The sequence below is a fragment of the Lonchura striata genome, chromosome 37 (assembly GCF_050655825.1).
Source record: "Lonchura striata isolate lonStrDom1 chromosome 37, ASM5065582v1, whole genome shotgun sequence".
Lineage (NCBI taxonomy): Eukaryota > Metazoa > Chordata > Aves > Passeriformes > Estrildidae > Lonchura > Lonchura striata.
The window spans coordinates 3,672,441-3,698,345 of NC_140739.1; positions in this window are offsets into that span (position 1 = coordinate 3,672,441).

Below are 25,905 nucleotides of genomic sequence, written 5' to 3' on the forward strand. Positions count from 1 at the left end.
GCGGCCTGAGAAGGGGAAAGGGGAATGCACCAGACCAGGAACCATGGAACCAAGGGACCATTGTTACACTGTGGGGCCATGTGAGAAGAAGTGACCATTGGGACACTGTGGGGCCTTGTGAGACCAAGGGACCATTGGGACACTGTGGGACCATGTGAGATCAAGAGACCATTGGGATACTGTGAGTCCTCATGGATTCATGGACACCACTGTGACATTGCTGGGCCTCATGGAAGCAAGGGGACCCTAGTGACGCCGTGTGCCTCAGTGGAATGTAGGCATCATTGTGACACTGTGAGGCCCCATCCAGCCAAGGCTCCATTGGGACACTGCGAGACCCCACGGAAACAAAGCTCCAGGGTAACACAGAGAGGCTGCCTGTAATCAGTGCTCCATTGTGACCCTGTGGAGCCAAAGGAGACCATTGTGACACTGCAAAGCCCCATGGTCCATTGGTCCAAAGGTCCATTGTGACATTGCAGGACTCATGGAACAGAGGAGTCACATGACACTGTGGGGCCTGTGGAACCATGGAGAACATTGTGACACTGCAAGGCCTCAAGGAATCATTAGGACTGTTATATGTCTATAGGATAATTCGTGCAAATAAAATTGTCGTCTTATTTATAGTTATGTGCTGTTAAATTATACTCTTATAAGAAGTTTTTAAATCGCACAAGCCAGCAACAGCGACTGCAACACCATGTCAAAGCCACCTGGACGAGAGAGGGAGGACTTTATTTACAAGCGAACGAAAGTGGCCAGCCCAGAGAGGGATCATGCATCAAGGTTGTCCGAGAAACACCCGGACGATAAATACACGATAAATATCCGAGACCGAGATAGTCAGAGCCATCAGGGAGGTACATCTCAAATCCGAATTCCGGGACTGCAAACACAGGTGTTCATCACTCTCCGGACACGTATTGTTCAACTTGCCACAGAGAAAAGAACTCCACATGAATACATGCACTTTGAAAAGGAAGAAAGGGGACTCTGGCTCAGGCAAGGAAAATCGTATAAAAATGGGTCAGACAGGACGGTCGGTGTGAAGCATAGAGGACCCTCTGCTGCAGCTGTCCAACCTGTGTCTCACCCGGTGGCAATCCCGGGCTCCACATTGACCTTTTTTTATAGTGGCTTTTTTTCATTTTTCTCAAAGTTTATATTTGGTACACTTAATAACTTTTATTAAATTAAAAATTAATAACTTGGAGCCTTGCATTTCTAAGATGTTTATCACGTTCGGTTTCTCATGATAAGCCTATCTACTTCTGCTAATTCTGAGATGGGGAAAATGAACTGTCATGATTCCCGCTTGCACTAAAGGATTGTGACACGGGCTGACTTTGTGATGCCAGAGTCTTCTGTGCCATCACAGCGCAACTGTATGACATCCCAGAGTGCTAGAGCAGCACTGGCTCTGTGACATCACAAGGGGGATTTGTGAGATCTCAGGGTGGGCTGTGACATCCCAGGAGGCAGTGTGACATCTCAGGGGCTCTGTGACCTTACTGGGGAGGTCACTTCAAGCCAGCTCCCACTCACAGTTCCTCCCAGAGAAGTCCAAAGCTGCTCGTGCCCGGTGGCATCCCGTGTCCCTCTGGGTCCCCCTGCCCCTGGCGCTGCAGCCTCCCGCTGAGGATGTTCGAGGAGATCAAGCCCAGAGCCTGACACGGGGACAGGGGCTCAGGGCCGTCACAGTTGGAACAGGGAGACAGGGACCCCCTAGCAGCATCCCTGTGCCCCCAGGGCCAGAGCTTGGCCAGGGCTCCTTCACCCTCTTATGAAGGAGGGCTTGAGAGCACTTTAAAAATCCCCAGCAGGGGAGTAGCATAAAACAGCATTAAGATTAAGTGACAGCACCACAGAGTTCCTTGGCAAGAGTCACTCTGCTCCTGACTGGACACTTCAGGCACACCAAGGAAACAAAGCAACAACAAAACCAAACAAAATCCAGGCAATCAAACCAAAAAGGAGTCAAGAACTGTCCCGGTGTCTCTGTGTCTCTGTGTGTTTGTCTGTGTGTGTGTGTGTGTGTGTGTGTGTGTGTGACGAAAGGACAGTGAGGGCAAGGATAAAAGGAATACAGCCTAAAAGCTAAACAGAGCTGTGGAATAACACTTAACAATATTCAACTTTGCTTATAACTTCTATTAAGCTTCACAAATTAGCAAAAGAACAACTCTTAGCAGCATTTAACTTTGCTTACAGCTTGTGACTTTGTCGCTATAAGACACGTGAAAGCACGACGCAAGCCACCTGCTATTTTCAAGGTAAAGAGAAAAGTTTATTCTCTGACTCCAACTTTTATACTTTCCCAAAGGTGACATTGGATTGGAGAGTGAATGGACCACCTGTCCAAAGACATTGGACAAAGCACTAGTACATCAAGTTTGTCCAGCCCCATAAAAGATTGTAAACAATATGTTGTTGACAGAAATTGTGTGGGAAGGTTCTCCAACAGAATGGAAACTCAGAAGGCTTTAGAAAATCTTAAGAATCAGGGTGACATGACTTAACCTTACTTCCAGGCCTGACTGGCTCAGCTATCCAAGGCAATCAAAGCCCTCAGAGAGCAGCATTTCTGCCACATTTCCCTGAGCACAGGCACTCCTGTGTGCACACAGACACAAAGAGTCACTACAAGGCACCTGTGAGAAATTCCCCTGAGCAAAGGGAAATGCTCCCTGTGGAGGCTTTGGCATCTCCCCAGGGGATGAAGGGTTGAGCCTGGAGCAGACAGTGTCTGTGATGAGCTCCAGAGGAGCTGAGCCCAGGGGCTGCTGGCCAAGGCCCTGGCCCAGTGAGCATTTCTCAGCTGGCAGGGCGGCCTGAGAAGGGGAGAGGGGAATGCACCAGACCAGGAACCATGGAACCAAGGGACCATTGTTACACTGTGGGGCCATGTGAGAAGAAGTGACCATTGGGACACTGTGGGGCCTTGTGAGACCAAGGGACCATTGGGACACTGTGGGACCATGTGAGATCAAGGGACCATTGGGATACTGTGAGTCCTCATGGATTCATGGACACCACTGTGACATTGCTGGGCCTCATGGAAGCAAGGGGACCCTAGTGACGCCGTGTGCCTCAGTGGAATGTAGGCATCATTGTGACACTGTGAGGCCCCATCCAGCCAAGGCTCCATTGGGACACTGCGAGACCCCACGGAAACAAAGCTCCAGGGTAACACAGAGAGGCTGCCTGTAATCAGTGCTCCATTGTGACCCTGTGGAGCCAAAGGAGACCGTTGTGACACTGCAAAGCCCCATGGTCCATTGGTCCAAAGGTCCATTGTGACATTGCAGGACTCATGGAACAGAGGAGTCACATGACACTGTGGGGCCTGTGGAACCATGGAGAACATTGTGACACTGCAAGGCCTCAAGGAATCATTAGGACTGTGATATGTCTATAGGATAATTCGTGCAAATAAAATTGTCGTCTATTTTATAGTTATGTGCTGTTAAATTATACTCTTATAAGAAGTTTTTAAATCGCACAAGCCAGCAACAGCGACTGCAACACCATGTCAAAGCCACCTGGACGAGAGAGGGAGGACTTTATTTACAAGCGAACGAAAGTGGCCAGCCCAGAGAGGGATCATGCATCAAGGTTGTCCGAGAAACACCCGGACGATAAATACACGATAAATATCCGAGACCGAGATAGTCAGAGCCATCAGGGAGGTACATCTCAAATCCGAATTCCGGGACTGCAAACACAGGTGTTCATCACTCTCCGGACACGTATTGTTCAACTTGCCACAGAGAAAAGAACTCCACATGAATACATGCACTTTGAAAAGGAAGAAAGGGGACTCTGGCTCAGGCAAGGAAAATCGTATAAAAATGGGTCAGACAGGACGGTCGGTGTGAAGCATAGAGGACCCTCTGCTGCAGCTGTCCAACCTGTGTCTCACCCGGTGGCAATCCCGGGCTCCACATTGACCTTTTTTTATAGTGGCTTTTTTTCATTTTTCTCAAAGTTTATATTTGGTACACTTAATAACTTTTATTAAATTAAAAATTAATAACTTGGAGCCTTGCATTTCTAACATGTTTATCACGTTCGGTTTCTCATGATAAGCCTATCTACTTCTGCTAATTCTGAGATGGGGAAAATGAACTGTCATGATTCCCGCTTGCACTAAAGGATTGTGACACGGGCTGACTTTGTGATGCCAGAGTCTTCTGTGCCATCACAGCGCAACTGTATGACATCCCAGAGTGCTAGAGCAGCACTGGCTCTGTGACATCACAAGGGGGATTTGTGAGATCTCAGGGTGGGCTGTGACATCCCAGGAGGCAGTGTGACATCTCAGGGGCTCTGTGACCTTACTGGGGAGGTCACTTCAAGCCAGCTCCCACTCACAGTTCCTCCCAGAGAAGTCCAAAGCTGCTCGTGCCCGGTGGCATCCCGTGTCCCTCTGGGTCCCCCTGCCCCTGGCGCTGCAGCCTCCCGCTGAGGATGTTCGAGGAGATCAAGCCCAGAGCCTGACACGGGGACAGGGGCTCAGGGCCGTCACAGTTGGAACAGGGAGACAGGGACCCCCTAGCAGCATCCCTGTGCCCCCAGGGCCAGAGCTTGGCCAGGGCTCCTTCACCCTCTTATGAAGGAGGGCTTGAGAGCACTTTAAAAATCCCCAGCAGGGGAGTAGCATAAAACAGCTTTAATATTAAGTGACAGCACCACAGAGTTCCTTGGCAAGAGTCACTCTGCTCCTGACTGGACACTTCAGGCACACCAAGGAAACAAAGCAACAACAAAACCAAACAAAATCCAGGCAATCAAACCAAAAAGGAGTCAAGAACTGTCCCGGTGTCTGTGTGTCTCTGTGTGTTTGTCTGTGTGTGTGTGTGTGTGTGTGTGTGTGTGACGAAAGGACAGTGAGGGCAAGGATAAAAGGAATACAGCCTAAAAGCTAAACAGAGCTGTGGAATAACACTTAACAATATTCAACTTTGCTTATAACTTCTATTAAGCTTCACAAATTAGCAAAAGAACAACTCTTAGCAGCATTTAACTTTGCTTACAGCTTGTGACTTTGTCGCTATAAGACACGTGAAAGCACGACGCAAGCCACCTGCTATTTTCAAGGTAAAGAGAAAAGTTTATTCTCTGACTCCAACTTTTATACTTTCCCAAAGGTGACATTGGATTGGAGAGTGAATGGACCACCTGTCCAAAGACATTGGACAAAGCACTAGTACATCAAGTTTGTCCAGCCCCATAAAAGATTGTAAACAATATGTTGTTGACAGAAATTGTGTGGGAAGGTTCTCCAACAGAATGGAAACTCAGAAGGCTTTAGAAAATCTTAAGAATCAGGGTGACATGACTTAACCTTACTTCCAGGCCTGACTGGCTCAGCTATCCAAGGCAATCAAAGCCCTCAGAGAGCAGCATTTCTGCCACATTTCCCTGAGCACAGGCACTCCTGTGTGCACACAGACACAAAGAGTCACTACAAGGCACCTGTGAGAAATTCCCCTGAGCAAAGGGAAATGTTCCCTGTGGAGGCTTTGGCATCTCCCCAGGGGATGAAGGGTTGAGCCTGGAGCAGACAGTGTCTGTGATGAGCTCCAGAGGAGCTGAGCCCAGGGGCTGCTGGCCAAGGCCCTGGCCCAGTGAGCATTTCTCAGCTGGCAGGGCGGCCTGAGAAGGGGAGAGGGGAATGCACCAGACCAGGAACCATGGAACCAAGGGACCATTGTTACACTGTGGGGCCATGTGAGAAGAAGTGACCATTGGGACACTGTGGGGCCTTGTGAGACCAAGGGACCATTGGGACACTGTGGGACCATGTGAGATCAAGGGACCATTGGGATACTGTGAGTCCTCATGGATTCATGGACACCACTGTGACATTGCTGGGCCTCATGGAAGCAAGGGGACCCTAGTGACGCCGTGTGCCTCAGTGGAATGTAGGCATCATTGTGACACTGTGAGGCCCCATCCAGCCAAGGCTCCATTGGGACACTGCGAGACCCCACGGAAACAAAGCTCCAGGGTAACACAGAGAGGCTGCCTGTAATCAGTGCTCCATTGTGACCCTGTGGAGCCAAAGGAGACCGTTGTGACACTGCAAAGCCCCATGGTCCATTGGTCCAAAGGTCCATTGTGACATTGCAGGACTCATGGAACAGAGGAGTCACATGACACTGTGGGGCCTGTGGAACCATGGAGAACATTGTGACACTGCAAGGCCTCAAGGAATCATTAGGACTGTGATATGTCTATAGGATAATTCGTGCAAATAAAATTGTCGTCTATTTTATAGTTATGTGCTGTTAAATTATACTCTTATAAGAAGTTTTTAAATCGCACAAGCCAGCAACAGCGACTGCAACACCATGTCAAAGCCACCTGGACGAGAGAGGGAGGACTTTATTTACAAGCGAACGAAAGTGGCCAGCCCAGAGAGGGATCATGCATCAAGGTTGTCCGAGAAACACCCGGACGATAAATACACGATAAATATCCGAGACCGAGATAGTCAGAGCCATCAGGGAGGTACATCTCAAATCCGAATTCCGGGACTGCAAACACAGGTGTTCATCACTCTCCGGACACGTATTGTTCAACTTGCCACAGAGAAAAGAACTCCACATGAATACATGCACTTTGAAAAGGAAGAAAGGGGACTCTGGCTCAGGCAAGGAAAATCGTATAAAAATGGGTCAGACAGGACGGTCGGTGTGAAGCATAGAGGACCCTCTGCTGCAGCTGTCCAACCTGTGTCTCACCCGGTGGCAATCCCGGGCTCCACATTGACCTTTTTTTATAGTGGCTTTTTTTCATTTTTCTCAAAGTTTATATTTGGTACACTTAATAACTTTTATTAAATTAAAAATTAATAACTTGGAGCCTTGCATTTCTAAGATGTTTATCACGTTCGGTTTCTCATGATAAGCCTATCTACTTCTGCTAATTCTGAGATGGGGAAAATGAACTGTCATGATTCCCGCTTGCACTAAAGGATTGTGACACGGGCTGACTTTGTGATGCCAGAGTCTTCTGTGCCATCACAGCGCAACTGTATGACATCCCAGAGTGCTAGAGCAGCACTGGCTCTGTGACATCACAAGGGGGATTTGTGAGATCTCAGGGTGGGCTGTGACATCCCAGGAGGCAGTGTGACATCTCAGGGGCTCTGTGACCTTACTGGGGAGGTCACTTCAAGCCAGCTCCCACTCACAGTTCCTCCCAGAGAAGTCCAAAGCTGCTCGTGCCCGGTGGCATCCCGTGTCCCTCTGGGTCCCCCTGCCCCTGGCGCTGCAGCCTCCCGCTGAGGATGTTCGAGGAGATCAAGCCCAGAGCCTGACACGGGGACAGGGGCTCAGGGCCGTAACAGTTGGAACAGGGAGACAGGGACCCCCTAGCAGCATCCCTGTGCCCCCAGGGCCAGAGCTTGGCCAGGGCTCCTTCACCCTCTTATGAAGGAGGGCTTGAGAGCACTTTAAAAATCCCCAGCAGGGGAGTAGCATAAAACAGCTTTAATATTAAGTGACAGCACCACAGAGTTCCTTGGCAAGAGTCACTCTGCTCCTGACTGGACACTTCAGGCACACCAAGGAAACAAAGCAACAACAAAACCAAACAAAATCCAGGCAATCAAACCAAAAAGGAGTCAAGAACTGTCCCGGTGTCTGTGTGTCTCTGTGTGTTTGTCTGTGTGTGTGTGTGTGGGTGTGTGTGTGTGTGTGTGTGTGTGTGTGTGACGAAAGGACAGTGAGGGCAAGGATAAAAGGAATACAGCCTAAAAGCTAAACAGAGCTGTGGAATAACACTTAACAATATTCAACTTTGCTTATAACTTCTATTAAGCTTCACAAATTAGCAAAAGAACAACTCTTAGCAGCATTTAACTTTGCTTACAGCTTGTGACTTTGTCGCTATAAGACACGTGAAAGCACGACGCGAGCCACCTGCTATTTTCAAGGTAAAGAGAAAAGTTTATTCTCTGACTCCAACTTTTATACTTTCCCAAAGGTGACATTGGATTGGAGAGTGAATGGACCACCTGTCCAAAGACATTGGACAAAGCACTAGTACATCAAGTTTGTCCAGCCCCATAAAAGATTGTAAACAATATGTTGTTGACAGAAATTGTGTGGGAAGGTTCTCCAACAGAATGGAAACTCAGAAGGCTTTAGAAAATCTTAAGAATCAGGGTGACATGACTTAACCTTACTTCCAGGCCTGACTGGCTCAGCTATCCAAGGCAATCAAAGCCCTCAGAGAGCAGCATTTCTGCCACATTTCCCTGAGCACAGGCACTCCTGTGTGCACACAGACACAAAGAGTCACTACAAGGCACCTGTGAGAAATTCCCCTGAGCAAAGGGAAATGTTCCCTGTGGAGGCTTTGGCATCTCCCCAGGGGATGAAGGGTTGAGCCTGGAGCAGACAGTGTCTGTGATGAGCTCCAGAGGAGCTGAGCCCAGGGGCTGCTGGCCAAGGCCCTGGCCCAGTGAGCATTTCTCAGCTGGCAGGGCGGCCTGAGAAGGGGAGAGGGGAATGCACCAGACCAGGAACCATGGAACCAAGGGACCATTGTTACACTGTGGGGCCATGTGAGAAGAAGTGACCATTGGGACACTGTGGGGCCTTGTGAGACCAAGGGACCATTGGGACACTGTGGGACCATGTGAGATCAAGGGACCATTGGGATACTGTGAGTCCTCATGGATTCATGGACACCACTGTGACATTGCTGGGCCTCATGGAAGCAAGGGGACCCTAGTGACGCCGTGTGCCTCAGTGGAATGTAGGCATCATTGTGACACTGTGAGGCCCCATCCAGCCAAGGCTCCATTGGGACACTGCGAGACCCCACGGAAACAAAGCTCCAGGGTAACACAGAGAGGCTGCCTGTAATCAGTGCTCCATTGTGACCCTGTGGAGCCAAAGGAGACCGTTGTGACACTGCAAAGCCCCATGGTCCATTGGTCCAAAGGTCCATTGTGACATTGCAGGACTCATGGAACAGAGGAGTCACATGACACTGTGGGGCCTGTGGAACCATGGAGAACATTGTGACACTGCAAGGCCTCAAGGAATCATTAGGACTGTGATATGTCTATAGGATAATTCGTGCAAATAAAATTGTCGTCTATTTTATAGTTATGTGCTGTTAAATTATACTCTTATAAGAAGTTTTTAAATCGCACAAACCAGCAACAGCGACTGCAACAACATGTCAAAGCCACCTGGACGAGAGAGGGAGGACTTTATTTACAAGCGAACGAAAGTGGCCAGCCCAGAGAGGGATCATGCATCAAGGTTGTCCGAGAAACACCCGGACGATAAATACACGATAAATATCCGAAACCGAGATAGTCAGAGCCATCAGGGAGGTACATCTCAAATCCGAATTCCGGGACTGCAAACACAGGTGTTCATCACTCTCCGGACACGTATTGTTCAACTTGCCACAGAGAAAAGAACTCCACATGAATACATGCACTTTGAAAAGGAAGAAAGGGGACTCTGGCTCAGGCAAGGAAAATCGTATAAAAATGGGTCAGACAGGACGGTCGGTGTGAAGCATAGAGGACCCTCTGCTGCAGCTGTCAAACCTGTGTCTCACCTGGTGGCAATCCCGGGCTCCACATTGACCTTTTTTTATAGTGGCTTTTTTTCATTTTTCTCAAAGTTTATATTTGGTACACTTAATAACTTTTATTAAATTAAAAATTAATAACTTGGAGCCTTGCATTTCTAACATGTTTATCACGTTCGGTTTCTCATGATAAGCCTATCTACTTCTGCTAATTCTGAGATGGGGAAAATGAACTGTCATGATTCCCGCTTGCACTAAAGGATTGTGACACGGGCTGACTTTGTGATGCCAGAGTCTTCTGTGCCATCACAGCGCAACTGTATGACATCCCAGAGTGCTAGAGCAGCACTGGCTCTGTGACATCACAAGGGGGATTTGTGAGATCTCAGGGTGGGCTGTGACATCCCAGGAGGCAGTGTGACATCTCAGGGGCTCTGTGACCTTACTGGGGAGGTCACTTCAAGCCAGCTCCCACTCACAGTTCCTCCCAGAGAAGTCCAAAGCTGCTCGTGCCCGGTGGCATCCCGTGTCCCTCTGGGTCCCCCTGCCCCTGGCGCTGCAGCCTCCCGCTGAGGATGTTCGAGGAGATCAAGCCCAGAGCCTGACACGGGGACAGGGGCTCAGGGCCGTCACAGTTGGAACAGGGAGACAGGGACCCCCTAGCAGCATCCCTGTGCCCCCAGGGCCAGAGCTTGGCCAGGGCTCCTTCACCCTCTTATGAAGGAGGGCTTGAGAGCACTTTAAAAATCCCCAGCAGGGGAGTAGCATAAAACAGCATTAAGATTAAGTGACAGCACCACAGAGTTCCTTGGCAAGAGTCACTCTGCTCCTGACTGGACACTTCAGGCACACCAAGGAAACAAAGCAACAACAAAACCAAACAAAATCCAGGCAATGAAACCAAAAAGGAGTCAAGAACTGTCCCGGTGTCTGTGTGTCTCTGTGTGTTTGTCTGTGTGTGTGTGTGCGTGTGTGTGTGTGTGTGTGTGTGACGAAAGGACAGTGAGGGCAAGGATAAAAGGAATACAGCCTAAAAGCTAAACAGAGCTGTGGAATAACACTTAACAATATTCAACTTTGCTTATAACTTCTATTAAGCTTCACAAATTAGCAAAAGAACAACTCTTAGCAGCATTTAACTTTGCTTACAGCTTGTGACTTTGTCGCTATAAGACACGTGAAAGCACGACGCGAGCCACCTGCTATTTTCAAGGTAAAGAGAAAAGTTTATTCTCTGACTCCAACTTTTATACTTTCCCAAAGGTGACATTGGATTGGAGAGTGAATGGACCACCTGTCCAAAGACATTGGACAAAGCACTAGTACATCAAGTTTGTCCAGCCCCATAAAAGATTGTAAACAATATGTTGTTGACAGAAATTGTGTGGGAAGGTTCTCCAACAGAATGGAAACTCAGAAGGCTTTAGAAAATCTTAAGAATCAGGGTGACATGACTTAACCTTACTTCCAGGCCTGACTGGCTCAGCTATCCAAGGCAATCAAAGCCCTCAGAGAGCAGCATTTCTGCCACATTTCCCTGAGCACAGGCACTCCTGTGTGCACACAGACACAAAGAGTCACTACAAGGCACCTGTGAGAAATTCCCCTGAGCAAAGGGAAATGTTCCCTGTGGAGGCTTTGGCATCTCCCCAGGGGATGAAGGGTTGAGCCTGGAGCAGACAGTGTCTGTGATGAGCTCCAGAGGAGCTGAGCCCAGGGGCTGCTGGCCAAGGCCCTGGCCCAGTGAGCATTTCTCAGCTGGCAGGGCGGCCTGAGAAGGGGAAAGGGGAATGCACCAGACCAGGAACCATGGAACCAAGGGACCATTGTTACACTGTGGGGCCATGTGAGAAGAAGTGACCATTGGGACACTGTGGGGCCTTGTGAGACCAAGGGACCATTGGGACACTGTGGGACCATGTGAGATCAAGGGACCATTGGGATACTGTGAGTCCTCATGGATTCATGGACACCACTGTGACATTGCTGGGCCTCATGGAAGCAAGGGGACCCTAGTGACGCCGTGTGCCTCAGTGGAATGTAGGCATCATTGTGACACTGTGAGGCCCCATCCAGCCAAGGCTCCATTGGGACACTGCGAGACCCCACGGAAACAAAGCTCCAGGGTAACACAGAGAGGCTGCCTGTAATCAGTGCTCCATTGTGACCCTGTGGAGCCAAAGGAGAGCGTTGTGACACTGCAAAGCCCCATGGTCCATTGGTCCAAAGGTCCATTGTGACATTGTAGGACTCATGGAACAGAGGAGTCACATGACACTGTGGGGCCTGTGGAACCATGGAGAACATTGTGACACTGCAAGGCCTCAAGGAATCATTAGGACTGTGATATGTCTATAGGATAATTCGTGCAAATAAAATTGTCGTCTATTTTATAGTTATGTGCTGTTAAATTATACTCTTATAAGAAGTTTTTAAATCGCACAAGCCAGCAACAGCGACTGCAACACCATGTCAAAGCCACCTGGACGAGAGAGGGAGGACTTTATTTACAAGCGAACGAAAGTGGCCAGCCCAGAGAGGGATCATGCATCAAGGTTGTCCGAGAAACACCCGGACGATAAATACACGATAAATATCCGAAACCGAGATAGTCAGAGCCATCAGGGAGGTACATCTCAAATCCGAATTCCGGGACTGCAAACACAGGTGTTCATCACTCTCCGGACACGTATTGTTCAACTTGCCACAGAGAAAAGAACTCCACATGAATACATGCACTTTGAAAAGGAAGAAAGGGGACTCTGGCTCAGGCAAGGAAAATCGTATAAAAATGGGTCAGACAGGACGGTCGGTGTGAAGCATAGAGGACCCTCTGCTGCAGCTGTCAAACCTGTGTCTCACCCGGTGGCAATCCCGGGCTCCACATTGACCTTTTTTTATAGTGGCTTTTTTTCATTTTTCTCAAAGTTTATATTTGGTACACTTAATAACTTTTATTAAATTAAAAATTAATAACTTGGAGCCTTGCATTTCTAACATGTTTATCACGTTCGGTTTCTCATGATAAGCCTATCTACTTCTGCTAATTCTGAGATGGGGAAAATGAACTGTCATGATTCCCGCTTGCACTAAAGGATTGTGACACGGGCTGACTTTGTGATGCCAGAGTCTTCTGTGCCATCACAGCGCAACTGTATGACATCCCAGAGTGCTAGAGCAGCACTGGCTCTGTGACATCACAAGGGGGATTTGTGAGATCTCAGGGTGGGCTGTGACATCCCAGGAGGCAGTGTGACATCTCAGGGGCTCTGTGACCTTACTGGGGAGGTCACTTCAAGCCAGCTCCCACTCACAGTTCCTCCCAGAGAAGTCCAAAGCTGCTCGTGCCCGGTGGCATCCCGTGTCCCTCTGGGTCCCCCTGCCCCTGGCGCTGCAGCCTCCCGCTGAGGATGTTCGAGGAGATCAAGCCCAGAGCCTGACACGGGGACAGGGGCTCAGGGCCGTCACAGTTGGAACAGGGAGACAGGGACCCCCTAGCAGCATCCCTGTGCCCCCAGGGCCAGAGCTTGGCCAGGGCTCCTTCACCCTCTTATGAAGGAGGGCTTGAGAGCACTTTAAAAATCCCCAGCAGGGGAGTAGCATAAAACAGCTTTAAGATTAAGTGACAGCACCACAGAGTTCCTTGGCAAGAGTCACTCTGCTCCTGACTGGACACTTCAGGCACACCAAGGAAACAAAGCAACAACAAAACCAAACAAAATCCAGGCAATCAAACCAAAAAGGAGTCAAGAACTGTCCCGGTGTCTGTGTGTCTCTGTGTGTTTGTCTGTGTGTGTGTGTGTGTGTGTGTGTGTGTGTGTGTGTGTGTGTGTGACGAAAGGACAGTGAGGGCAAGGATAAAAGGAATACAGCCTAAAAGCTAAACAGAGCTGTGGAATAACACTTAACAATATTCAACTTTGCTTATAACTTCTATTAAGCTTCACAAATTAGCAAAAGAACAACTCTTAGCAGCATTTAACTTTGCTTACAGCTTGTGACTTTGTCGCTATAAGACACGTGAAAGCACGACGCGAGCCACCTGCTATTTTCAAGGTAAAGACAAAAGTTTATTCTCTGACTCCAACTTTTATACTTTCCCAAAGGTGACATTGGATTGGAGAGTGAATGGACCACCTGTCCAAAGACATTGGACAAAGCACTAGTACATCAAGTTTGTCCAGCCCCATAAAAGATTGTAAACAATATGTTGTTGACAGAAATTGTGTGGGAAGGTTCTCCAACAGAATGGAAACTCAGAAGGCTTTAGAAAATCTTAAGAATCAGGGTGACATGACTTAACCTTACTTCCAGGCCTGACTGGCTCAGCTATCCAAGGCAATCAAAGCCCTCAGAGAGCAGCATTTCTGCCACATTTCCCTGAGCACAGGCACTCCTGTGTGCACACAGACACAAAGAGTCACTACAAGGCACCTGTGAGAAATTCCCCTGAGCAAAGGGAAATGCTCCCTGTGGAGGCTTTGGCATCTCCCCAGGAAATGAAGGGTTGAGCCTGGAGCAGACAGTGTCTGTGATGAGCTCCAGAGGAGCTGAGCCCAGGGGCTGCTGGCCAAGGCCCTGGCCCAGTGAGCATTTCTCAGCTGGCAGGGCGGCCTGAGAAGGGGAGAGGGGAATGCACCAGACCAGGAACCATGGAACCAAGGGACCATTGTTACACTGTGGGGCCATGTGAGAAGAAGTGACCATTGTTACACTGTGGGGCCATGTGAGAAGAAGTGACCATTGGGACACTGTGGGACCATGTGAGATCAAGGGACCATTGGGATACTGTGAGTCCTCATGGATTCATGGACACCACTGTGACATTGCTGGGCCTCATGGAAGCAAGGGGACCCTAGTGACGCCGTGTGCCTCAGTGGAATGTAGGCATCATTGTGACACTGTGAGGCCCCATCCAGCCAAGGCTCCATTGGGACACTGCGAGACCCCACGGAAACAAAGCTCCAGGGTAACACAGAGAGGCTGCCTGTAATCAGTGCTCCATTGTGACCCTGTGGAGCCAAAGGAGACCGTTGTGACACTGCAAAGCCCCATGGTCCATTGGTCCAAAGGTCCATTGTGACATTGCAGGACTCATGGAACAGAGGAGTCACATGACACTGTGGGGCCTGTGGAACCATGGAGAACATTGTGACACTGCAAGGCCTCAAGGAATCATTAGGACTGTTATATGTCTATAGGATAATTTGTGCAAATAAAATTGTCGTCTATTTTATAGTTATGTGCTGTTAAATTATACTCTTATAAGAAGTTTTAAATCGCACAAGCCAGCAACAGCGACTGCAACACCATGTCAAAGCCACCTGGACGAGAGAGGGAGGACTTTATTTACAAGCGAACGAAAGTGGCCAGCCCGGAGATGGATCATGCATCAAGGTTGTCCGAGAAACACCCGGACGATAAATACACGATAAATATCCGAGACCGAGATAGTCAGAGCCATCAGGGAGGTACATCTCAAATCCAAATTCCGGGACGGCAAACACAGGTGTTCATCACTCTCCGGACATGTATTGTTCAACTTGCCACAGAGAAAAGAACTCCACATGAATACATGCACTCCAAAAAGGAAGAAAAGGGACTCTGGCTCAGGCAAGGAAAATCGTATAAAAATGGGTCAGACAGGACGGTCGGTGTGAAGCATAGAGGACCCTCTGCTGCAGCTGTCAAACCTGTGTCTCACCCGGTGGCAATCCCGGGCTCCACACTGACTTTTTTTTATAGTGGCATGTTTTCATTTTTCTCAAAATTTATATTTGGTACACTTAATAACTTTTTTTAAAATAATAACTAATAACTTGGAGCCTTGCATTTCTAACATGTTTATCACATTCGGTTTCTCATGATAAGCCTATCTACTTCTGCTAATTCTGAGATGGGGAAAATGAACTGTCATGATTCCCGCTTGCACTAGAGGATTGTGACACAGGCTGACTTTGTGATGCCAGAGTCTTCTGTGCCATCACAGCGCAACTGTATGACATCCCAGAGTGCTAGAGCAGCACTGGCTCTGTGACATCACAAGGGGGATTTGTGAGATCCCAGGGTGGGCTGTGACATCCCAGGAGGCAGTGTGACATCTCAGGGGCTCTGTGACCTTACTGGGGAGGTCACTTCAAGCCAGCTCCCACTCACAGTTCCTCCCAGAGAAGTCCAAAGCTGCTCGTGCCCGGTGGCATCCTGTGTCCCTCTGGGTCCCCCTGCCCCTGGCGCTGCAGCCTCCCGCTGAGGATGTTCGAGGAGATCAAGCCCAGAGCCTGACACGGGGACAGGGGCTCAGGGCCGTCACAGTTGGAACAGGGAGACAGGGACCCCCTAGCAGCATCCCTGTGCCCCCAGGGCCAGAGCTTGGCCAGGGCTCCTTCACCCTCTTATGAAGGAGGGCTTGAGAGCACTTTAAAAATCCCCAGCAGGGGAGTAGCATAAAACAGCTTTAATATTAAGTGACAGCACCACAGAGTTCCTTGGCAAGAGTCACTCTGCTCCTGACTGGACACTTCAGGCACACCAAGGAAACAAAGCAACAACAAAACCAAACAAAATCCAGGCAATCAAACCAAAAATGGGTCAAGAACTGTCCCGGTGTCTGTGTGTCTCTGTGTGTGTGTGTGTGTTTGTGTGTGTGTGTGTTTGTGTGTGTGTGTGTGTGTGACAAAAGGACAGTGAGGGCAAGGAGAAAAGGAATACAGCCTAAAAGCTAAACAGAGCAGCTGCCTGGGCCAGTGGCTTTCTCCTTTCACTGCTGCACCCAGCCAAATCATTTTCCCTGCCCCTTTGCCAGAGCAATGCTCTGGGCCAGTTCTTCTGTGAAATACCCCAGAAATTGAAGCTCCCTTGATCCAAATCCTATCTCAGGGAACTTGGGCTCATTACAGTTAGAGTACATTTAAGATTCAGATGTTTTGTGTTCATTGTTTTCTCCTCTGTGCCTATATCCAGGGCCGTGCTGAGCATCCCCTCTGAGCAGGGATGGCACAAAGCCTTTTCCACCTCTCTCCCTCATCAGCCTCTGCTCTCCCTGTTTGTAACTGGCACAATGTCTGCCTGAAGCCCCTCTCCATCTCTTCACCATTCCTGGATCTGGGACTGTCAGTTCTGTATTCAGTGGTGACTCCAGCCCTGAACCCCCTCATCCACAGCCTAGGGAACCAGGAGCTCAAGGCTGCAGTGTGGACACTGATGACTGGATGATTTCAGGAACATTAAAGTGCCGGCAAATAAATTCTAATAAACTACAAATCACTTGGAATAAAAGTAATCTTTGATATTTCTTGTTGGTTGCATTGTGGTGGGTTTTTTTTCACTTTGTTTTAGTTTTCACATGTTGTCCACAAAGAAAAGCCATTACTCGTGCCATTTCTCATTTTGTTTCTGTCCACCTTCCCTGTGCCCACAGAATGTGTCAAGGAGGGTCTGTGCTCTTGGTGGCTTTAAAGGAAATAAAGGATCTCCCAGCAAAGTTTTTCTCCAGAGTTACCCCTTTTGTTGCCTTCTCTGGAGCTGCAGCAGCAATGTCTGTGTGCAGAGCTGGGGCAGATCAGTGCTGGCACAGCAGCTGTGCCCAGGAGCAGCAGCACTTGGTGCTGCCAGTGCTGCTCCTGTGCCACTGCCCCACTGCCCTGGTGGCCCTGGTGTTGCTGCAGGGCCTGAGTGCTCTTGGGGCCGGGCACAGTCCTGGGGGTGGCAGTGCCGGGGCTGCAGCAGGGACAGGCCATGGGCACTGCTGGGGCAGTGCTGATGCCTCAAGCCAGGGCCTGGGGGCTCCAGGCTCCTTGCCCAGGCTCTCACAAGAACATGGCCAGGCCAATGCTCTGCACAGCAAACCCCTGTGAGCAGCCCCAGGGTGGCTGTTGGCAGGCTGTGGCCAAACAGCATGGCTGGTGCTCTGCAGGGTCCCTGAGGGAGATGGGAAGGAACAGAAGATCAGGGGCTGATCCATCCCCAGTGCACTGGACAGCCCAGGGCACCATGCCAGAGCATCCTCATGGATCTGTCAACAATAACCACCCTCTGCAGCCCTGGCATCTCCCCCAGCTCACACAGGTGCTTTGTCCTTGCAGGCACAGACACGGCAGGACAGGCTCAGCAGCCCCTGTTTGCATTGCACACAGCAGGTGGAAGCATCCCCACGGTGTCGGTGTAGGGACTTGAACCTGAGGCAGCACAAATGCCATCAGCCCCAGGGGTCAGGAAGGGCTGGGGCATGGCAGGGAAACCACTCAGCTTTGTCATGGCCTCTGCAGTCAGCCAGAAAGTTTGTTCCCATCAGCTGGGAGTTTCCTGTCCCACTGCAGACGCTGCTGCTCAGAGCCAGGGCTGCCTGGCAGCCACCCCCAAACTGCCCTGAGCATTTCCTTGGCTTCACCTTTGCTTTCTTTATTCCTCCTGCTACAAATTTCTTCCTGTTGCCCACTGCTTTTCCCTCTCTTGCAGGCAGCCCATCCCTGTTTGCCCTTTCCACTTTGGCCTCACTCCCAAAATTGGCACCATGGGAATGTCCCCTGGGGAACAGGATCATCCTACAAATGCTTCAGGAATTGTCTGGAGGCTCCTGCATGCCTCATGCTGCTCTCTTGCCAGAGGCACCACAGACCAGGGGGGCACATCTGGGCTGCTGTGTCTGGCTGTGGGGCTCCCGGTTCTGGGCAATCCTGCAACTGCTCCAAGGGTGGTTTCAGAGAATAACACAACCAGCAAGGTTGGAAAAAACCTTGGACATCAAAAGTCCAACCTAGTCCCTGACACCGCCTTGTCTCCTCTGAGCCTCCTCTTCCTCAGGTTAAACAACAAGAGATCCCTCAGCCACTCCTCACATGAATTGTGTTCCACACACCTCAGCAGCCTTGTTACCCTTCTCTGGACATGCTCCACCCCTCCATGTCCTTCCTAAATTGGTGGCCCAGAACTGGACACAGCACTCGAGGTGCTGGCCAACCTGTGCTGAGCACACAGGAAGAATCACTGCCCTGCTCCTCCTGGCCACACCATTTCTGATCCAGCCCAGGAACCATTGGCCTTCTTGACCACCTGGGCACACTGCTGGCTCATGTCCAGCCTGCTGTCCATCAGTCCCCCCAGGTCCCTTTCTGCCTGGCCGCTGTCCAGCCCCTTTGTCCCCAGCCTGTAATGCTGCAGGGGATGTTGTGGTCAAAAAAGCCCACAAAATATTCTTGACTAAAGAAGAGTAAGAACTACTGATAAGATTGGAGGCTCAGTTTGAGGGGAACAAAAACATCAATAAACTCATTGCAGAACACACATCACAACCAAAATGGCTAAATAAATCAGGGACAAAATAAGATTTCTGCCGAAGAAACCAGCTGAACATGTAGATAAGAAACCTGGGATGAGGCATGAAACCAGGAGAGCCTCTTTGGGCCTGAGAAGGGACTTGGACATTGATCTTGAGAGGAGTCAGATGCCTGGGAGACCAGTGACTGGAAGGAAAACAGATCCCAAGATCAGTCACCATTCTGATAAGGATAACAACAGCTGGGAAACACTAAGGGACAGAGAGAGGGGCACCTGCAGGCCCATTATCTCAGAACCCTCAGTGAAATGCTATCAGCTGGGACAATTCACATGTTCCTGAAGACATTCAAGCACTTATTAGGTACCCACAGCAGCCTTGGGGCTCTGTGCCCCATGGCCTCCCTGCTGGGCAGCCTCTGCCAGCTCCTGCAGAGCCCGTGGCACCTGTGGGGCTGCACAGACAGCCCTGCCCGGGCTCTGCCGGCCTCTGGGCCAGCAGAGAGGCAGCCAGGGCTGGCCACGGCCGGGAACAGGCCCTGAGCCCCGCAGGAGGATGGAGCTGGGCCACAGCCAAACTCAGCCCAGGGTAGAGCTGGGCTCAGCAGCCAGGGCTGCCAAGGGCTGGCACAGACAGAGGCTGGCGCTGACAAATATCCTGGGCCCCCTCCCTGCTCTGTCCATGCCCCCAAGGGCACAGAGCAGCCTCCTCTCTTGGGCACTTGCCTGTTTTCAATCCCTTGCATAGGCAAAAGGATGCTCCCTGGATGCCTGGATTATGGACAAATTCAATTGGGGAGGCCAATTACAGATAAATCAACTAACAAGAATTTATTAAGCAAGCAGTATTAAGCAAAAAAGGCAGCTCTGGGTGGCCGGGGAGTCTCCTCTCCACCATGGCACGCACCCTCCCCCTTTGACGTTTTTGTTTTTATAGTCCTTTTTTTCTTTTTCTTTTTTTTTTTTTTTATGGTAGAGATATTTTTTTCTCAATGCACTCTGTGCCAGTGCAATTAGTTGCTAGGAGGTCTTTTTTTTTCTGCCCTTGGTGGTCATAGGAATGAAGGCTCCTCATCTGTGGGAACTCAAAATGTCTCTCAGACATTTTTAGAGGCTCCAGGCCTTTGTCAGAGGCACTCTAGACCCCAGCAGGCAGCTGGAATCAGCTGTGATTTTGAGTTTGAGCCATGGAATGAACTACCAACTTTGAAGGTGGAACAAACAGTCAGAAAGGGTTAGATAGTATAGTAAAAGTAGTTACAAAGTAGAGGGGAAATTTTTTTAGTATTGTACAGAGGGGTTTTAGCACATGTACAGGGGCGGGGTTTTCTATTGTACATGGGGGTCAGAAGTTCTAAGATGGAGGAAAGTGGGCTGATCCCATTCTTCCTCTTTCTTCTTCCTTACCTCCATGTTCTTGGTGATGTTGGCACTCACAGATTGGTTTAGAGTAGAAAAGCACCTGGTAATATAGGAGTAGGTATTGGGGAATAATTGTAAACATGCTATGCGTAATATATCTTATAAAAGATAGCAGCAGCCCTGGGCTGGTAGAGAGAAGAAGACACCGGACAGTCAGGGTGTCAGGAGTGTGTGCATCTCTGCCCGGGCCGCTGATCAAACAGCCGCAGCCCGAGAACATAATCTGTTAGATAACTAGCAATAAATCGTCTTTAGACCGAATAACAAGAGACTGCGGAGTTTTTCTTTGGACGCACGGGTTGGAGGAGAAGCTTTACCACCACACGAGACCCCAAACCAAACCTGGGGTTCTCACATCTGGCGTCCCTTTGCGGGCATCGGCAAGAAGACCGAAAAGAAACATCAAACAACCTCCAACCTGCATCAGCGGAGAAGAAAAAAAAGAGAAGAGCAGAGCACACACACTCGCAGCAAATTCCAAGAAGAGAGGGAGCAGACAGCTCGAGATAAGAACCTGACCTTCACTGAAACAAGTCATCTCGGGGACTTTCCAGGGAGGAGACGACCCAGAAGCGCACCTGGGATCTCTCACCTGTGACCTGCTGGACGGTGATCAGTGCCATCTCCGGACTGACCTCGAGCCGACACAGCTTTTGGTGAGAACGGTCAAAATTAAGAACATGGTGGGGGAATTCTCCCAAGAGGAAAAAGAAATAGTATCTGCCTTCCAGGGCATCATCTCTGCCCATCCGGTGGAGATTGCTCAAAAGGAGATGAAAGATTTATTATTGTGGGTGAGGTGTAACTTCCCACACTCAGATCCAGATTTATCGTTTGAGCCAAATTTTTGGCAGGAAATTAATAAGCAATTATATTATCAGGCTATAAGAAATAATAAGCTTGCCGCAAAACTTTTATCTTCAGCAAGAACAGTTTTAGAGTCACTCTCACAACGCGGCAGCTCAAGCCAGGCAGCTACGGCTCCTGGTGACAAACAGAGTGGGGGACAGTCCAGCCAGCAGCTCAGGACATCCCCTCTCACCACAGACACAGGACAGGCAGGATTGCTTCCTGTGGAACATCAGGGAGATGATACCCCATCGCGTCCCGTGTCCCCGGGTTCTCACTGTTCCTCAGTTTCCCAAGAGTCCCTAAGCTCCTCCGATGCAGAAATTCCCCAGACAGAGGCGGGCGAGCCAGGCACAGCCGCCACCCTCGGTGGGAGGAAGACATTGCCCAAGTCCAAACTCATGGCAGGGGTGGCAGCGGTGGCGGCTCCGGTGGGGGAAGGTGCGAACGTGAGTGCAGAGCAGGGGGAGGAGGGAGAGGAAAGCGCCTCCACATCTGCGCAGGCTGGGAGTTCAAAACAGCCCGCGCAGAAAGCGAGGCCGGGGAGAGCGGCGGGGGCGGGACGGATCGGGGCAAAAGCGGGGAGTGCGAGTGCGGCGGTGGTACGCTTGGAGCGCCCGGTGACACGTTCAATGTCGGGAATCTGTGAGGCCGCAGAAGCGGCCGCCCAAAGGGTGCGGGAATTTGGCTCCCTGACCGCGGCAGCCCGGGCTGCTGAGAAAGCGGCAGAGGGACAGCAGGAGGCGTTCCTCACTGCAGCTCAGGCGGCGGGCACGTGTGTGAAGGTCGAGCAAAACCCGACAGCCACGGGTGGAGGGGATTTCTCACATTTCGAACGCGCGGGACGGGCACACAGGGGGCAGAGCTGGCGCGCGCGGGCTGTGGGTGCTGGCATGGAGCCAGGAGACGGGAAAAGTGAGACGGAGACATCAGGGCTGGAATGGGAACAAGAGGGAGGTTGCGTCAGCCTTGTGGGGGACGGCAGTGGCTCTGATTCGGAGGCGGTGCGGGGCGGAGCGAGGCCAAAGCATAGCCAGGGTCGGAGCAGGAGCGATCACTCCCCTGAGATGATGCAGGCAGGGATGGGGCGTGGCCAGGAGGTAAACATTCCTCAGGGCACCGCTCCATCACAGTTCCCATGGCAACAGACAGCCCAAGCCCACGGCCAATCCCTGTCGGCTTCTGACATGACCAAATTGGAACAGTTATTGCAACAAGAGTCAGTTTCACCAAATGCAAGGATTGCAAACGTGAATCAGTTATTAGGAGAAATGCTCAAAGGTTTATCAGGAATTATTGCGGGATTTGCAAATGTAAATCAATTGTCAGAAGAAATGCTCAGATGTTTATCGGAAGTGCAGATTGAAGAGCAGAGTGCGGTTCCCACCTCAGCTGGTCAGGCGGCAGCGCCATCTAGCGGCGGAACCACAACATTGCAACAGGCTTCGCAGAACTTGTCCGGTCACGGCACTGCGCCACCCAGTGGTGGGACTGTGACATTGCAGGACTTTTTTCCAGTTTCTTATAAGAAAAACTCCAGGGTGAAAAAGGTCACATCTGCACGGCAGCAGGAACCTCCACTGACACCAGAACAGTGCGGGACTCAGGACACTTCTGCTGAGGTGCAGCAACGGGATGAAACGATACGCATCACCGCTTTGAAAGGTGTCCCAGCTTGGACAATTCCAAAATCAAGGTCTGCCAAACTTTCGGGGCAGGGAGAGTCAATTTTAATATCAAAGGGGGTTGTTGAATTTCTTTTACGATATTTAAGCACAGCCTTGGAGTCACAGCCAGAACTGTTGGTTCATCTTCCAAAAATTTTCCAAATAATGCAAGGCAGTCGTGTGTTCTCCTCCACAGCAGATGCTTCACTTTTCTCCAGAGACTTCCAGCCTTCATCTTCGCAGATGCTGCAGACGCCGTTGGTATCGGTGAGTGCTGCTGCACCAGAGCTGCAGCCACAACAGATGACTCCACTCTACAGGCAAGTACCCACTGAATTTACAGCTTTGCAGAGCGCAAAAGTGGACTGGCAGGACATTCGAGCAGAGTTGGAGAAAGAGAAAGGTTTATTGCAGGGCTCAGGAAATATAATGATGGCCGTGAACTAGGACGCTCAGGGCCAAAACCCAAGATGGGAACGCCTGGATCGTGGAGCAATCAAAGATTTAGCTAAGGCCATTAGGGACAATGGGTTGTCATCACCATATTTCAAGCAGATGTTAAAAAGTATTTTTGGCATGTATGATTTAACACCATACGATCCTAAATATCTTGCGACATCAGTTCTTACAGACACCCAAGCTCTTGTGTGGCAGAAGGCGTGGAGGAGATCCCTGGAGGAGCTGAGAGCCAGATACCAGGGCGGGCCGAATGCAAACCTCACCATGGCGCAGCTTGCTGGTGATCCTCCTGAGGATGATCCAACTCAACAGGCGGTGAGGCTCCTGTGTCACGTGCTCAGCGACATCAAAGAGGCAGCATGGAGGGCAATTCTTCAGATTGCTCCAGCGGGGGTCCAGGACACCATCTACACTGAGATCAAACAGGGTCCTTTGGAGCCGTTTTCTTCATTTGTGGATCGTCTTTCTCAGGCGGTGGAGCGGCAGGTGAGCGAGGAGGGAGCGAAACCACATCTGACCAAAAGCCTCGTGTTCTCCAATGCCAATCCGGAGTGCAGACGGATCATCAGCATGATGCCGCACCAGGCCACCTTGGCAGACATGGTCGAGGCGTGCAGCAAGGTGGGGACACCACAACATGTTGCTTCCATCATGGAGGAACACTTGGGGGATCAAATTGAAAAACGTGTTAGGGAAGCTCTTGCAAATTATACAAAGGGCAACTCCAATGCAGAGAGACAGTGCTTTGGGTGTGGGACACAAGGACATATTAAAAGGAACTGCCCACAACTTGCAAAGCCCAACAAACCACCAGACCTTTGCCCTCGATGCAGGAGAGGGAAACATCTCACGAGTGTCACTCACAAACAGATGTGGATGGGAAACTTCTTCCGATTCCGGGAAACAGGAAAAAGAGCGCGAATCAACGCCAGCGCGCTCAGGCAAAAATCCTGGCGGTGACACAGAACCAGCAGGAACAATCCTCGGGGAGCAACAAACAGAACCCCTCAGCAGAGCAATCTCCAAAATCCCCAGCGACCCAGACTTGGTACCACCCGGATTCCAATGCATCTTGGCAACCTCCAAGTTGACGTGTCTTTTGGACAATAGCCATGCAGTGATACCTACAGGTGTCACAGGGACTTCTTGGAAAAGGCAGGACTTTTTAATAATGGCCAGGGACAGGAGCAGTATCCTTGGACTTGTTGTTTATCCATCTTTGATTTCAGCAAACCGTAATGAGGAGTTGATGGTCACGGCAAAAGCCTTGCGACCACCTCTGACAATTCCACAAAACACACCGATTGCTCGAGCCATGGCTTTGCCATCTCATCCAGAAAGGCAAGCCATGCCGGTGTTTTACAAACGGGACTCTTTTCCTGGTGATCAAGCAGAGGTGCATGCATCTTGGGTGAAACATTTGAGCCGGGATCAGCCCATTGTTACTTGTCAGTTGACTTGTAACGAGAAGACAATTGCTATTACAGGGATGCTTGACACAGGAGCGGATGTTACAGTTATTTCATACATTTTTTGGCCTTGGGAATGGGACTTGGTTGCACCTTTGGGTTCTCTCACAGGCATAGGGGGGAGTTCCCTGTGCATGCAGAGTGAGAACACAATTGTTGTCACAGGCCCAGGAAAAAAGACAGCAGTTATCCGTCCTTTCATCATGCAAAAGCCCATCACAGTGTGGGGAAGGGACCTTTTGGCACAATGGGGACTGAAATTAGAATTGGATTTTTAACAGGGGTCACTGTGGCACTCGCCACTCTGAAATTGACCTGGAAAACAAATGATCCTGTTTGGGTGGATCAGTGGCCCCTGGAGCGGAAAAAATTGAGTGCATTGAAAAAGTTGGTCCAGGAACAGCTGCAGAAGGGACACATCAAACCAACAGACAGCCCATGGAACTCCCCAGTGTTCGTCATTTGCAAGAAAACTTCAGGGTCTTGGAGAGTGCTTCATGATCTCAGGAAAATCAACGAGGTCATCAGGACATGGGGCCACTGCAGCTTGGGCTTCCATCTCTCTCGATAATCCAGAGGGACTGGTCGCTTGTAATCATTGATCTCAAGGACTGTTTTTTCAGCATTCCACTTCATCCAGATGATGCTTCACGCTTTGCATTTTCTGTCCCAAGCATCAACAGAGAAGAACCTCTGCAAAGACACCACTGGACGGTTCTTCCTCAGGGGCTCAAAAATTCTCCAAGCATTTGCCAATGGTACGTGGCCCAAGCTTTGCATCCAGCACGAGAAAAACATCCAAAAACAAAAATTATCCATTATATGGATGATTTTCTCATTGCAGCACCAACAAAACAGGAGGTGCAAGAGGTTCATGACTGTGTGATTGTGCAGGTGCAAAAATCAGGACTGGAAATTAGTACACCAAAAATACAGGAAATTGCACCTTGGAAATACCTGGGATGGAAGATCACAAAACAAACAATAAGGCCACAGAAACTGAAAGTCAACACAAAGGTCATCAATCTCCAGGACTTGCAACAGCTTTTGGGGGAGATAACTGGATGAGACCGATCCTGGGAATCACCAATGATGACATCTCGTCGTTGCTCGACCTTTTGAGAGGGGACAACAATATCAAATCTCCCAGAACTCTGACGCCTGAAGCAAAAAGAGACCTTGAAAAGATCACAGACATG